Below are 13,966 nucleotides of genomic sequence, written 5' to 3'. Positions count from 1 at the left end.
TGTGTTTATCGAGATATAGATGGGTTAAAATTCAATAAAATAAAATATTTGCATGAAAAGTCATCAATTTACTTGATAGATGGTGCCGGAGCTTAAAAGAAGATCTTTATTTATTTTCTATTTTGAATTTGAGTATAGGAAACACCGTACTATGAAGAGGGATGCGAATAGCTAGCTTAAAGATGTCAAAGTGCTTAATTGAGATGCTAACTATCCAAAAGAGACACAAAATCACACACCTGTCCACTTAGTTTTCTCACTAACTCAGTGTATGTCGTAAAATCTGACCATGGGTCGGAAGTTACGACCCCTACCGGAAGTTGCGTGACACTTCCGACAGGGGGTCTATCGGTGTTTAACCTCCAAGCCCACCGAGGGAAACCCCCGAGGTGGTAAATTGTAGGTGGAGTGCCGCCGAGATCATAAACTCGAAGGTACAAGGAACACGAAAGTTTAGACAGGTTTGGGCCATCGAGAGCATAATACCCTACATCCTGTATGGTGGTTTGTATTGTCTTAGATGATGTAATGTTTGGAGGGATTCCCTACCTACCCTTATATAGTTTTGGGGGACAAGTTACATGAAAGTTCTAGCTAAATACAAGCTCAGAAATCCTACCCGAGTACTACTCGGGTAGTTATCTTCTGTTCCGACTAGTTCTACTCCTGTACGAGTAGTTACAACTGGTGTAGGGCGTGGGTCATGTCCCATACCTTATCCTAGAATATGTACATCATGCGCGCAGTCCCGTGGCCCTAGGGCTGACAAGCCCCTGAGCTCTTCGTAGTCGAGTACTACAGGCTCCCGAATACTTCTGAAGGCGTCTTCGGTTTCTTCCGAACTCCATCTTGAAGGTGTCTTACGAGTACTTCCTTGGCTGCATCGAGGCTATGAGGTGCTCATACCCCGAGTAGTTTTCAAGTCTTGTTTTTTATGTGGTGCATTGAAACTCGCACTCCATATGGAGTGGAGTGGAGTACCCCCGAGCCTTAGGTTGAATCGAAGAATCAGGCTGAGGGTAAAATTAGTCTTGAATCTTTTGTTATTATCTTCCAAAAACTTGAAAAATAAGCCATCAATGACACGTGTCCTGCAGCCCCCGAGCCTTGAATCCAAATCCCAAAGTTTTGAAAAAAAAGATCCAAAGAGTCATGGCATGGATTGTGTAAAAAATTAAAAATTTGAGTTAATGGTTAAAATGAGTAAATTGGTTCAGAAATTCAAAAACCCCTTTTTTTGATAGCATCCCTGAAAAAATAGTTAAGAAAATAACTTTCCCAAAGTAACCAAAATTACCGCTCAAAACAAATCTTATCCCAAGGGAAAAAACCATTCGCATTCCATATAGTAATTGCAGAGTCACCGCTGGTCATTTAACCGCGCGGTAACTTAGAGTTTACTCACCCCTTTGCTTACATTCTTACTGCTTTGTCCTTTCATCTTCCTGTGTCCTGTAGCCGCTGCCACCGCTGCTAGAATTAGATCTAGGCTAGTCCCAACTTCCTCCCTGTGCGAAAAGTATTCGCTGAGAGCCCCTGCTTCCCCGAGCACATCTCCGCCACCTTCGTACTCAGGTCCCGAGCGCATGCGAGTGAAAAAGCTTGTGACATCATGAAAGGCGCCTCCAAGAGGAAAGGGAAGGAATCCAAGCCCGCCGCCACCACTGGGGACAGGTGGAGAAAAGTAAGTGCTCCGAAGCTGATCGCAAAGCACTTGTAGATGAGGGACTGCTTCAGTCCTAGGAGATCATCTAGTGGCGCACCACCATTGGGGATAAGAGGCCGTACAAAGAGGCTGATGAATAGTGCTATTCCAGCCCTTTGTCGAGCGCGGGCTAGCATTGCTGACTTCTGATTTCTTCCGCAGCCTCCTTTTTCACTATGGCATCCAGCTTCACCACTTGAATCCCAACTCAATTCTCCACATAGCCATCTTTGTACATTTCTGTGGAGCCTTCTTAGGGATAGAACCCCATTTTGACTTGTTCTATCATCTTTTCCATCTAAGAGCTCAACCCAATGCTGATAAGATAGAAGTAGTCGGAGGAGCTATTCTCCAACTAAGGCAGGGGATGGAAAAGGTGTACATCTGTCACACCCTAAAATATTCAATTTTAGGATGTGACTATCTTTTACAATGTGTTCATCTATCAATAGGATTTTCCGAGAATTTTAAAGATTTTTCTGGCAATTATTCTATTTATCCGAGAGCTAGAACCATTTATTTTATTACTTGGAAAACTCTAAAATTCTTTTTCATGAGTCCCAAATATTTTATTTGGAATCATCGTGACCCAAATTACCTCCCGAGTTTTTCCTTGAAAATTTTGGGATTCTTCCGGATATATTTTTCTTGGTTTGAAATATTTATCTGGACTTTTCTAGATTTATTTTAAACTTGAAAATGTGTTCTGGAAAATATTTCTATTTTGATTCTCATCGTAGTCGGACCGAGCTGTATCTTGTTGTACATCCTTTTAACATTATCCTCTCCGAATCATTAAGAAGTTCCATCGAGCTCCCGATCCTCTAACAGTTCTCCCCGATCAGGTCATGCTCGAAAACGACGCCTCGTGGCTCGTCTTCAGTGTTTTTCCGATGATGTTCGATCACCGTTAGCCCCAACGACTTGGCCTGATCTCTCTTTTCTCTTTTTCGCATTCTCGAACAGCTCGTTCATGTTCATCTAGCAGTGAGCTCATTTTCGTGTTCAGCCCTCACCCGAATCTGTTTCGGCCCATAACCGAACCCCTCGGCCTCGCACCGCTTTTTTTTCCTGCTCGCTAAAACCTCCTGCGTGCCCTATAAATCCTCGCGTAACCCTAGCCTCCTCTCACTTCCTTTCCTGTGCAGCGCCGCCACATCCTTCTTCACGTGCGCCCCTGCACAGCCGCCCCTTGGCGTGCGTGCTACGTTGAAGCAGGACGTTTCGCTCTATAAAAATCCGCAAGTCGAACCCCCGTTCCAGTCTGCTTCTTCTGCACGCCGCCTTCCCCCTGTACCCTAGCCCCTGTGCCCATATAAAACCTACCTGATACCGTCTGCGTCGCATCCCTGCTGCCCACGTAGCCGGCCCTAGATTTTCCTCGCGCCCCTGCTCTCCCTCCTCCTGCGCATCCACGAACAGGTGCTGCCGCCGGCCACCAGGAGCGTCATCGCCCTTCTGTGCATCTCCTGCCGCAGCACTGCCACCCCCTGCCGGCCTCGTCATCGCTCTGCCCAGCCCCTTGCTACGCGCGCTGTTCCCGTGCTGCACACGACCATCAGAAAGTGCAGCACCGTGCGCCCCTGCCCGGCCTGAGTCCCAGCGCCGCCATGCGTGTCTGTGCGCCGCCCCTGCGCGCCCAGCCTCCTCGCGTGAGCCCCTGCCCGTTTCCCCTACGCAGCGCCGTCTCCCCCCTGCAGGTCGTGCTTGCCGCGCCGCCCCTGCCCCTGGGCGCCGCCAGCAGCTGGCTGCTGCAGCCGTTTTCTCCCCCCGTGCCTCATCCTGCACGCCCCTGCATCGCCGCCGCCAGGTCGACGCGCCCCGCACCTCCTGCGCGCCGCCCTCGCCCCTACGTCGCGCCCCCCTGCAGGCCGGCCCTGCCGCCCCCTGCCTGCCTCTCTCCTACAGGCCGCCGCCAGAACTAGCAGAGGAGCAGAACCGCTTGGAACGGATGAACAGACCCACCCTTCATCTTCCTCCGCGAAATTCGATCACCACGATGCATCTCCGCTGCGGGTAAGGCATGGAATCGAACCCCCTCCCTCTCCTCTTTCTTTTCCCCCAATTCCCGTGCTCTCCCATGGTCTAAATCACTCCAATTTTGGCCGGCAGGAAGCTCCCGTGCAGCAGCCATGGAGGAAACTCGAGCTTTTGCAATCCAGTCCCCGAAGAAAGATGTAATTTTTCCTGTTCTTTCCTGTCTCTTGCAGATTTTGTAGAAAACCCCCTAGATCTATTACATCTTTTCAATCCAGCCCCACCATGGAATTTTTCAGATCTAACCCTAATCTTTTCCTGTTTTGCAAGCACTATTTTCTGTGTCTTGTATTTCTTTTCTGCTAACCCCTAAAGTCTATAGTTAATTGCGTATAGGCCCCTGTAACCCTGTTTTATGCGTAGTTTCCGCGTTTTAGATCCGTTTCGATCCGTTCTTTTTGCGTTAGTCTTCTAAAACCCTAAGCTATCATTTAGTAGCATTGTTGTGCCGTAATTCCTGTTTTTAAAATTAAATATCAATTTAATTTGAATAATATCTTCTCATCTAGTTTTCCGAAATAAAATCCAATTAAGTCTTTTCTCCGATTTTCATAATTAATGTTAATTTGATTAATATCAACTTAAACGTGTTTGTAATTTAATTTGTTTAGTTCAACACAAATCATAAAGTTATGCGTTTAGATGTTCTCACCAGTTTTCTTTTCTAATTAATTATTTAATTAGTGTAATTTGTACATAGAGAATTGTATATAAAATTTGACTAAGTTCTATTTCATCTTTATAAATGCAAATATAATATGAGTTAATTATAATTAGGGATATTCTCTTTTGAATATCTTTTACATTAGTTTTCTGGATTAAAATAAATGAAAGCATATAGTTCTTTTATTTCTTTCATAGCATAAGTCTTCCGATAGCTGTTTCTTTTCAACCCTAGCTCCGTTTTCCGCGTTTCTTGCGCTCTCGTGACCGTAGCAACGAGCCTTATCCTTTAGTTCGCTCTTTTAAAGCTTTCCTTTTGTTTGATGTATCCGTTCTCAGTCGTTCTTGTTTGTTTGCTTGCTTGTATGATTTGGGACCGATGCTTGTGTGACGTTAGAAGGAGCGTGATCCAAGTGCTTTGAAGATATAGAGTTTCAAGAACAAGAATTGAAGACTCTGAGCAGCTATTCTCTAAAAGAAAGGCAAGTGTTTCCTTGATCATACTTTTGTCCTAATAATCATAATAAATACAACATTTCCTTTATATGCATGCAAGTGTCCTAATATTGATGGATCCTAATTAAGGATATGCCTAGTCTTTGTGATCATTCCTTGTCAACCTAGGTTTTATCTTTGTTGTTGGGTAGCTATTGCTTAGTTGCTATAACTGGTTCCGGTTCGGGAATAATATATAACCATGATGATGATAATGATGATGCTACACCTGTTTTATCCATGTTCATGCTCTTTGTGTTGTTAATCACAAGATTATATGTTTAATCGGAACATGGAGAACCACCCAGGAAAACAGTGCAACCACAATACTATATGGCTCTGGTCTTGGCTGATTAATTAGAAACACTAGCTTATGACGATCTTACCGAAAGGGCAAGAGGGGTTGCATCGTCGGGGTATAGCTCGGTCCTCTTGAGGGTATGATAGGGTCCTGGGTAAGGCGTCTACCTCATTAGGGAGAGTTATGACCGCGTTGACTTGAAACCTCAGCGGACTGTCATAAGTTAGGGAATATTTGTAAAGGCCTCCTAGTGAATCCCTTGCCACTCACCTCGGAAGTGTTTAAGAGGCTAGCTACCTCGGGCAAATCGGGAGACACGAATTGTGGGTAAAGTGTACAACCTCTGCAGAGTGAAAACTGATATATCAGTCGTGCTCACGGTTAAGAGCGGCTTGGACCCTCACATGATAATTGAACTTGAAGATGAATTAAATCGTTGATCATGGTTATGTGGACCATGTTTATGGTTGTGGTTATGCTTATGCTGTATCTCTTCTCTCTCTTTTAATATGGGTTTTTGGTATGAACTTATACCTTAGTAATTAGGTGCTAATAAAACTTGACCAACTAAAATTGCTTATCGCAGTAAGCCAGTCAGCCTTTCCTTGCTTTTGGCCTTCATGTCATATAATTCCCAACACTTGCTGAGTACCAACCATAAGTGTACTCACGCTTGTTATAATTGCTGCTCAGAGAAGAAAGTGATGTGAAGTCTTTTGAAGATGATGCTGAGTTCTAGGCCTGCGCAACCCCCGGTCGATTGCCTGTGAAGTTTGAAGTCTCCGTTTCCAGGATAAGCTGTATAACTCTGATAATCTTTATAGTCTTTTAAATCTCTTTTCGTGATACTGTTGCTGATTATTCACTGATGAAGTCACTATATGTATGGAACTTGATCCTGGCATACATATAGTTCTGCATTCGGTTTTGTTCTTAAAACCGGGTGTGACAGAGTTGGTATCAGAGCTGTGTCAACCGTAGGACGCCAGCCAGATAACAATGGTCGTTTTCTAAGATCCATTTTGACATAAAAGTCATATTTTACCATATCCTTGACCCTTTTTGTTGTTTATTCCTCACCCTTCTTCATTTATCTCATCCTTGATGCTGCTTTTATCTAACTCTGTATCCTTTTCTTTTATCCCCTTCTTTCTATTGATTTTGCATCTCATAATTTCCTTGTCCACTTGTCCCCTCGTTGATATTGGTTACCCTGTATCCAATTGTACCAATTTATCTCCTCCTTTATTTCAAGTATGTTCACCTTGAAAATCCCTTTGCCTTCAATTCAAAAGTGATTTTCTTCTCTCCTCTTGTTACAAACGTTAGATCGTCCGACCTTGTACCCCGAAGAATGGAAGTAATCATCTACTACAAGAAGTCAAGCCAGAAAAACTGAAGACTGCATTGGACTTATAGGTGTTACACTCAAGAAGTCAATGTCTGCCAGACAAGCTGGGAGAGATGCCTACATCAAAAATGCTGAAGCTTTAAGATATGACCCATACCTAAGAGGTTTCCCTTTTCAATTGTAAAACATTAGTTTCGGTTGTTTGATAGTTTATTTTGGTGTGCTTGTAATGCTTGTTGTTTTGTTCTTGTCTGCTTAGACTCCTTATTTTTTTTCGTTGATGTGTTGTGGGATTTGTGCCTACAATGACATCATTTCTTCCTTAGTTTTCTCAACCACGATATCCTCACGTTCAAAGCATAAGCCAGCAGAAAAGACCCAAACCCAAATTCCATCTTTCTGTCTCGATACCCATCTTGTCATATCTTTTTTCTCTCGATACCCATCTTGTCATATCATTTTTCTCCTTGTCAGAAGCTCTTTTTTGCCTTCTCTCTCCTTTCTATCTCTAGACTTTACGAATCTCTCATCGACGCCGTCTTCCTGCTCCTTGGCAAAAGTTAGCACAGAAGATCCAAATCTGTTTTCTCTCTTTCTTGATACCCATCTTGTTACCTTGTCGCCTCCTTTCAACCACAAGGTTTTGTAAATCTCTCGTCAACCCCATCTGCTTGGAAGCATGTGAAGAAGATCCAATCATCTTCCCTCCCTTCTTGTTACCCATCTTGCCATCTTGCCTTACTCTTTAAAAAAAACTCTGTGTTCTATCTCCCCTTCCAATCACCAGCCCTTGTGAATCTCTCGCAACGCCTTCTGCTCAATCCAGCTGAAAGCAAGTGAAGATCCAAATCCAAATTCTCCCTTTTCTCGATACCGACCTTATTATCTTGTCGCCTCCTTGATGAAATCTTTTATCCTAACTCTCTTCTTTGTCACTAGCCCTTGCGAATCTCGGGACGAGATTCTGTTTAAGGGGGGTGTGACTATCTTTTACAATGTGTTCATCTATCAATAGGATTTTCCGAGAATTTTAAAGATTTTTCTGGCAATTATTCTATTTATCCGAGAGCTAGAACCATTTATTTTATTACTTGGAAAACTCTAAAATTCTTTTTCATGAGTCCCAAATATTTTATTTGGAATCATCGTGACCCAAATTACCTCCCGAGTTTTTCCTTGAAAATTTTGGGATTCTTCCGGATATATTTTTCTTGGTTTGAAATATTTATCTGGACTTTTCTAGATTTATTTTAAACTTGAAAATGTGTTCTGGAAAATATTTCTATTTTGATTCTCATCGTAGTCGGACCGAGCTGTATCTTGTTGTACATCCTTTTAACATTATCCTCTCCGAATCATTAAGAAGTTCCATCGAGCTCCCGATTCTCTAACAGTTCTCCCCGATCAGGTCATGCTCGAAAACGACGCCTCGTGGCTCATCTTCAGTGTTTTTCCGACGATGTTCGATCACCGTCAGCCCCAACAACTTGGCCTGATCTCTCTTTTCTCTTTTTCGTATTCTCGAACAGCTCGTTCATGTTCATCTAGCAGTGAGCTCATTTTCGTGTTCAGCCCTCACCCGAATCTGTTTCGGCCCATAACCGAACCCCTCGGCCTCGCACCGCTTTTTTTTCCTGCTCGCTAAAACCTCCTGCGTGCCCTATAAATCCTCGCGTAACCCTAGCCTCCTCTCACTTCCTTTCCTGTGCAGCGCCGCCACATCCTTCTTCACGTGCGCCCCTGCACAGCCGCCTCTTGGCGTGCGTGCTACGTTGAAGCAGGACGTTTCGCTCTATAAAAATCCGCAAGTCGAACCCCCGTTCCAGTCTGCTTCTTCTGCACGCCGCCTTCCCCCTGTACCCTAGCCCCTGTGCCCATATAAAACCTACCTGATACCGTCTGCGTCGCATCCCTGCTGCCCACGTAGCCGGCCCTAGATTTTCCTCGCGCCCCTGCTCTCCCTCCTCCTGCGCATCCACGAACAGGTGCTGCCGCCGGCCACCAGGAGCGTCATCGCCCTTCTGTGCATCTCCTGCCGCAGCACTGCCACCCCCTGCCGGCCTCGTCGTCGCTCTGCCCAGCCCCTTGCTACGCGCGCTGTTCCCGTGCTGCACACGACCATCAGAAAGTGCAGCACCGTGCGCCCCTGCCCGGCCTGAGTCCCAGCGCCACCATGCGTGTCTGTGCGCCGCCCCTGCGCGCCCAGCCTCCTCGCGTGAGCCCCTGCCCGTTTCCCCTGCGCAGCGCCGTCTCCCCCCTGCAGGTCGTGCTTGCCGCGCCGCCCCTGCCCCTGGGCGCCGCCAGCAGCTGGCTGCTGCAGCCGTTTTCTCCCCCCGCGCCTCATCCTGCACGCCCCTGCATCGCCGCCGCCAGGTCGACGCGCCCCGCACCTCCTGCGCGCCGCCCTCGCCCCTACGTCGCGCCCCCCTGCAGGCCGGCCCTGCCGCCCCCTGCCTGCCTCTCTCCTACAGGCCGCCGCCAGAACCAGCAGAGGAGCAGAACCGCTTGGAACGGATGAACAGACCCACCCTTCATCTTCCTCCGCGAAATTCGATCACCACGATGCATCTCCGCTGCGGGTAAGGCATGGAATCGAACCCCCTCCCTCTCCTCTTTCTTTTCCCCCAATTCCCGTGCTCTCCCATGGTCTAAATCACTCCAATTTTGGCCGGCAGGAAGCTCCCGTGCAGCAGCCATGGAGGAAACTCGAGCTTTTGCAATCCAGTCCCCAAAGAAAGATGTAATTTTTCCTGTTCTTTCCTGTCTCTTGCAGATTTTGTAAAAAACCCCCTAGATCTATTACATCTTTTCAATCCAGCCCCACCATGGAATTTTTCAGATCTAACCCTAATCTTTTCCTGTTTTGCAAGCACTATTTTCTGTGTCTTGTATTTCTTTTCTGCTAACCCCTAAAGTCTATAGTTAATTGCGTATAGGCCCCTGTAACCCTGTTTTATGCGTAGTTTCCGCGTTTTAGATCCGTTTCGATCCGTTCTTTTTGTGTTAGTCTTCTAAAACCCTAAGCTATCATTTAGTAGCATTGTTGTGCCGTAATTCCTGTTTTTAAAATTAAATATCAATTTAATTTGAATAATATCTTCTCATCTAGTTTTCCGAAATAAAATCCAATTAAGTCTTTTCTCCTGTTTTCATAATTAATGTTAATTTGATTAATATCAACTTAAACGTGTTTGTAATTTAATTTGTTTAGTTCAACACGAATCATAAAGTTATGCGTTTAGATGTTCTCACCAGTTTTCTTTTCTAATTAATTATTTAATTAGTGTAATTTGTACATAGAGAATTGTATATAAAATTTGACTAAGTTCTATTTCATCTTTATAAATGCAAATATAATATGAGTTAATTATAATTAGGGATATTCTCTTTTGAATATCTTTTACATTAGTTTTCTGGATTAAAATAAATGGAAGACTATAGTTCTTTTATTTCTTTCGTAGCATAAGTCTTCCGATAGCTGTTTCTTTTCAACCCTAGCTCCGTTTTCCGCGTTTCTTGCGCTCTCGTGACCGTAGCAACGAGCCTTATCCTTTAGTTCACTCTTTTAAAGCTTTCCTTTTGTTTGATGTATCCATTCTCAGTCGTTCTTGTTTGTTTGCTTGCTTGTATGATTTGGGACCGATGCTTGTGTGACGTTAGAAGGAGCGTGATCCAAGAGCTTTGAAGATATAGAGTTTCAAGAACAAGAATTGAAGACTCTGAGCAGCTATTCTCTAAAAGAAAGGCAAGTGTTTCCTTGATCATGCTTTTGTCCTAATAATCATAATAAATACAACATTTCCTTTATATGCATGCAAGTGTCCTAATATTGATGGATCCTAATTAAGGATATGCCTAGTCTTTGTGATCATTCCTTGTCAACCTGGGTTTTATCTTTATTGTTGGGTAGCTATTGCTTAGTTGCTATAACTGGTTCCGGTTCGGGAATAATATATAACCATGATGATGATAATGATGATGCTACACCTGTTTTATCCATGTTCATGCTCTTTGTGTTGTTAATCACAAGATTATATGTTTAATCGGAACATGGAGAACCACCCAGGAAAACAGTGCAACCACAATACTATATGGCTCTGGTCTTGGCTGATTAATTAGAAACACTAGCTTATGACGATCTTACCGAAAGGGCAAGAGGGGTTGCATCGTCGGGGTATAGCTCGGTCCTCTTGAGGGTATGATATGGTCCTGGGTAAGGCGTCTACCTCATTAGGGAGAGTTATGACCGCGTTGACTTGAAACCTCAGCGGACTGTCATAAGTTAGGGAATCTTTGTAAAGGCCTCGTAGTGAATCCCTTGCCACTCACCTCGGAAGTGTTTAAGAGGCTAGCTACCTCGGGCAAATCGGGAGACACGAATTGTGGGTAAAGTGTACAACCTCTGCAGAGTGAAAACTGATATATCAGCCGTGCTCACGGTTAAGAGCGGCTTGGATCCTCACATGATAATTGAACTTGAAGATGAATTAAATCGTGGATCATGGTTATGTGGACCATGTTTATGGTTGTGGTTATGCTTATGCTGTATCTCTTCTCTCTCTTTTAATATGGGTTTTTGGTATGAACTTATACCTTAGTAATTAGGTGCTAATAAAACTTGACCAACTAAAATTGCTTATCGCAGTAAGCCAGTCAGCCTTTCCTTGCTTTTGGCCTTCATGTCATATAATTCCCAACACTTGCTGAGTACCAACCATAAGTGTACTCACGCTTGTTATAATTGCTGCTCAGAGAAGAAAGTGATGTGAAGTCTTTTGAAGATGATGCTGAGTTCTAGGCCTGCGCAACCCCCGGTCGATTGCCTGTGAAGTTTGAAGTCTCCGTTTCCAGGATAAGCTGTATAACTCTGATAATCTTTATAGTCTTTTAAATCTCTTTTCGTGATACTGTTGCTGATTATTCACTGATGAAGTCACTATATGTATGGAACTTGATCCTGGCATACATATAGTTATGCATTCGGTTTTGTTCTTAAAACCGGGTGTGACAACATCCCATACAAGTTTCCATCTAGCCTGTCTGGCTGGAAAGAACGCTGGTTCTACATTGGGAACCATGCGCCTTCACTTCTAGAGAGGACCACTGGAATCCCAAAGATAACCGGAGGGTGGACGAGGAAAGCCCTCGAGCTGAGCCAAGTCAACGAGCCGCTTGCCAAGATTAAGATCATTAGCGATGAGGGAGTCACTAGAGTTTTGTTGATGTATTCTTGGATAGGCAGACAAATTCAACCGCTGCAACCGCGCACTCGCTTTGGGTTCGAGTACATGGGCCTCAAAGATTTGTCTCGGTTCTCTGCAGAGCAAATTCATTAAGCGGAAGCCTTGAGGCGGGTAAGCCGAGTACTTCTTGATGCCGGGACGGTGCCCTATATGCCATCCAAGTTGTTTACCATAAAAAAAAAATCCTCCCAAACAGGTAAGGGTAAGTAGTCGTGTCTTTCTATCAAGTACTTCTCAAGCCTTGATGTTGATGTGTACTGACAATATCTTGAACTTATTACAGGATGATGTAAATGTGTATAGGAGCATACCTCCAATGCCAGACATCGATTGCTCAAGTCACTTGATGCCTTCCACCTGTCCTCTTGCCATCACAACAACAAGTGAGGAAGAGGAGGGTGATGAAACTGACGATGACCGTACCCTGTCTGAGGTGATCAAGGGCAAATCCATAAAGACCTCCCAGGAAGGCGCAAGCTCTCCTGGTGGTGATCTCTTGCCAAATCACCCTAAGGGACCAAGGGCCGCCACCCGGAAGCGCAGGGCTAGTGCTTCTCCTGGTGGCGTTGAGGATGAGATACCCAGGTGAGCATTCTTTCCTTGACCTTTGCGAGTACTTTTGCTCAATGTGCAGTTGCTGAGTTTGATTGAATTTTCCCTTTTTTTTTCTTGATTCTGCTCTAGTTGCTCCTCAAACCCCAAGCACTCAAAGCAAAGGGTCGAGGATGCAGCAGGGGCTGATACTGTAAGGGAGTGGAGCGTGCCCTCCACCACAGTGGACCTGTCATCAGGTTCCGCTGGGGCCGCGCTGGGGCAATCACCGCCCGTGGCTGGCCTGAGTTCGATGGCGACCATCGCGGTTGCCTCGCCAAAGCAGACTCTGGCCTTGGCTGGCGAAGCCGTGCCGACAAGTGCTTTAGGTGCTGTCCCAGCACCTAGACCACTCAAAAGGAAGAAGTTAGGAATAAAGAAGTCTGCATTGTAACTATCCAAGTGCTTTCACTTGTAAATTGTAGATTCATTGTCGTAAAACATGTTGCTACTTCTTGTATGTAGCCCTTCCTCTACTCTGGGCTTGGAGGAGCCTAGCAATGCCACGGAAACTATAGCCCCAAGACAGAGAAGGAGTCGGATGTAGCAGCGTCGAGTGCGGTACCGGCGACAACCATGCTTGTTCAAGTCATCGTGCCGCGGGAGCCCTTAGAACCTGTCATCGCAGAGGCTAGAGGGCCTGACATTGGAGTCGAACCACCCATGGGGGAGAGGACCGAAGCTGAAGAGAAGTCCCCAGAGATTCCCACTGGTAAGTTGATGAAGCCGCCCTCGCCCGTTTGATCTTCTTTGCCTGAGTTCTGATAATCGCTACAGGTGAGGTGACAGAGATCCCGCAGCAGCAGCTTGCACCTCAAGGACAAGGTGCTGCGAGTACTTCTTCGGGCAACATATTGGTCACTCCACCGAAGTGGCTGTATGCCATTCCACGTGAGCTGATTGAAGATCCGATGCTTACTTCAGCAGTCCTGAAGAAATTCCAAGATACCATCTAAGACCTATATAAGTTTTCCACAGTAAGCGTCCTGGACTGGAGATGACTGCCTTTGTCAGCTAGCTTGATCTTGTCTAATTGTTATCCTTATGTTGGGCAGTAATTGGCCAACCGCTCTAGGAAGAAGTCGAACAAGCTCCGAGCTGTCGAAGACGGGTTCCACCAGTTGCAGGAGAAAGATCACCAAATTGGCGAGCAAATTTACAAGAACATCGAGTTGAGGAATAAACTCAACACCCTCAAATAGGAGCATACCTGAGAGGTCTGGCTGCTGAAGAAAGAGATTGAAGAGCTCAAGAAAAAGAACAGACTGCAAGCCAAGACTCACAAGGTAATACTCTGTCGACTGGTTTATCTTGTTTTTGACATGCATGTAGAGTAGTATCTGAACTCATACAGGTACTTCTTTATCTCCTTTTGCTTGTAGAACTTAATAATATCATAAGAAATAAGGATGACGAGATCACTGACTTGAAGAATCTTGTATACCGTCATTAGATGGTGCATAGAAGCTGATCAAAGCGCTCCAAGATGTAGATATGCAACTCGTAGAGTGTATGACATAGATCAGGGATAGGGCCGCTGAGTAGGAACTGAAAGATAAAGAACTTGAAGAGCTCAAGGG

The sequence above is a fragment of the Panicum hallii genome, chromosome 7 (genome assembly GCF_002211085.1).
Source record: "Panicum hallii strain FIL2 chromosome 7, PHallii_v3.1, whole genome shotgun sequence".
Taxonomy (NCBI): Eukaryota; Viridiplantae; Streptophyta; class Magnoliopsida; order Poales; family Poaceae; genus Panicum; species Panicum hallii.
The sequence above is the reverse complement of the archived record's forward strand: the minus strand, read 5'-3'. Positions refer to the sequence as shown.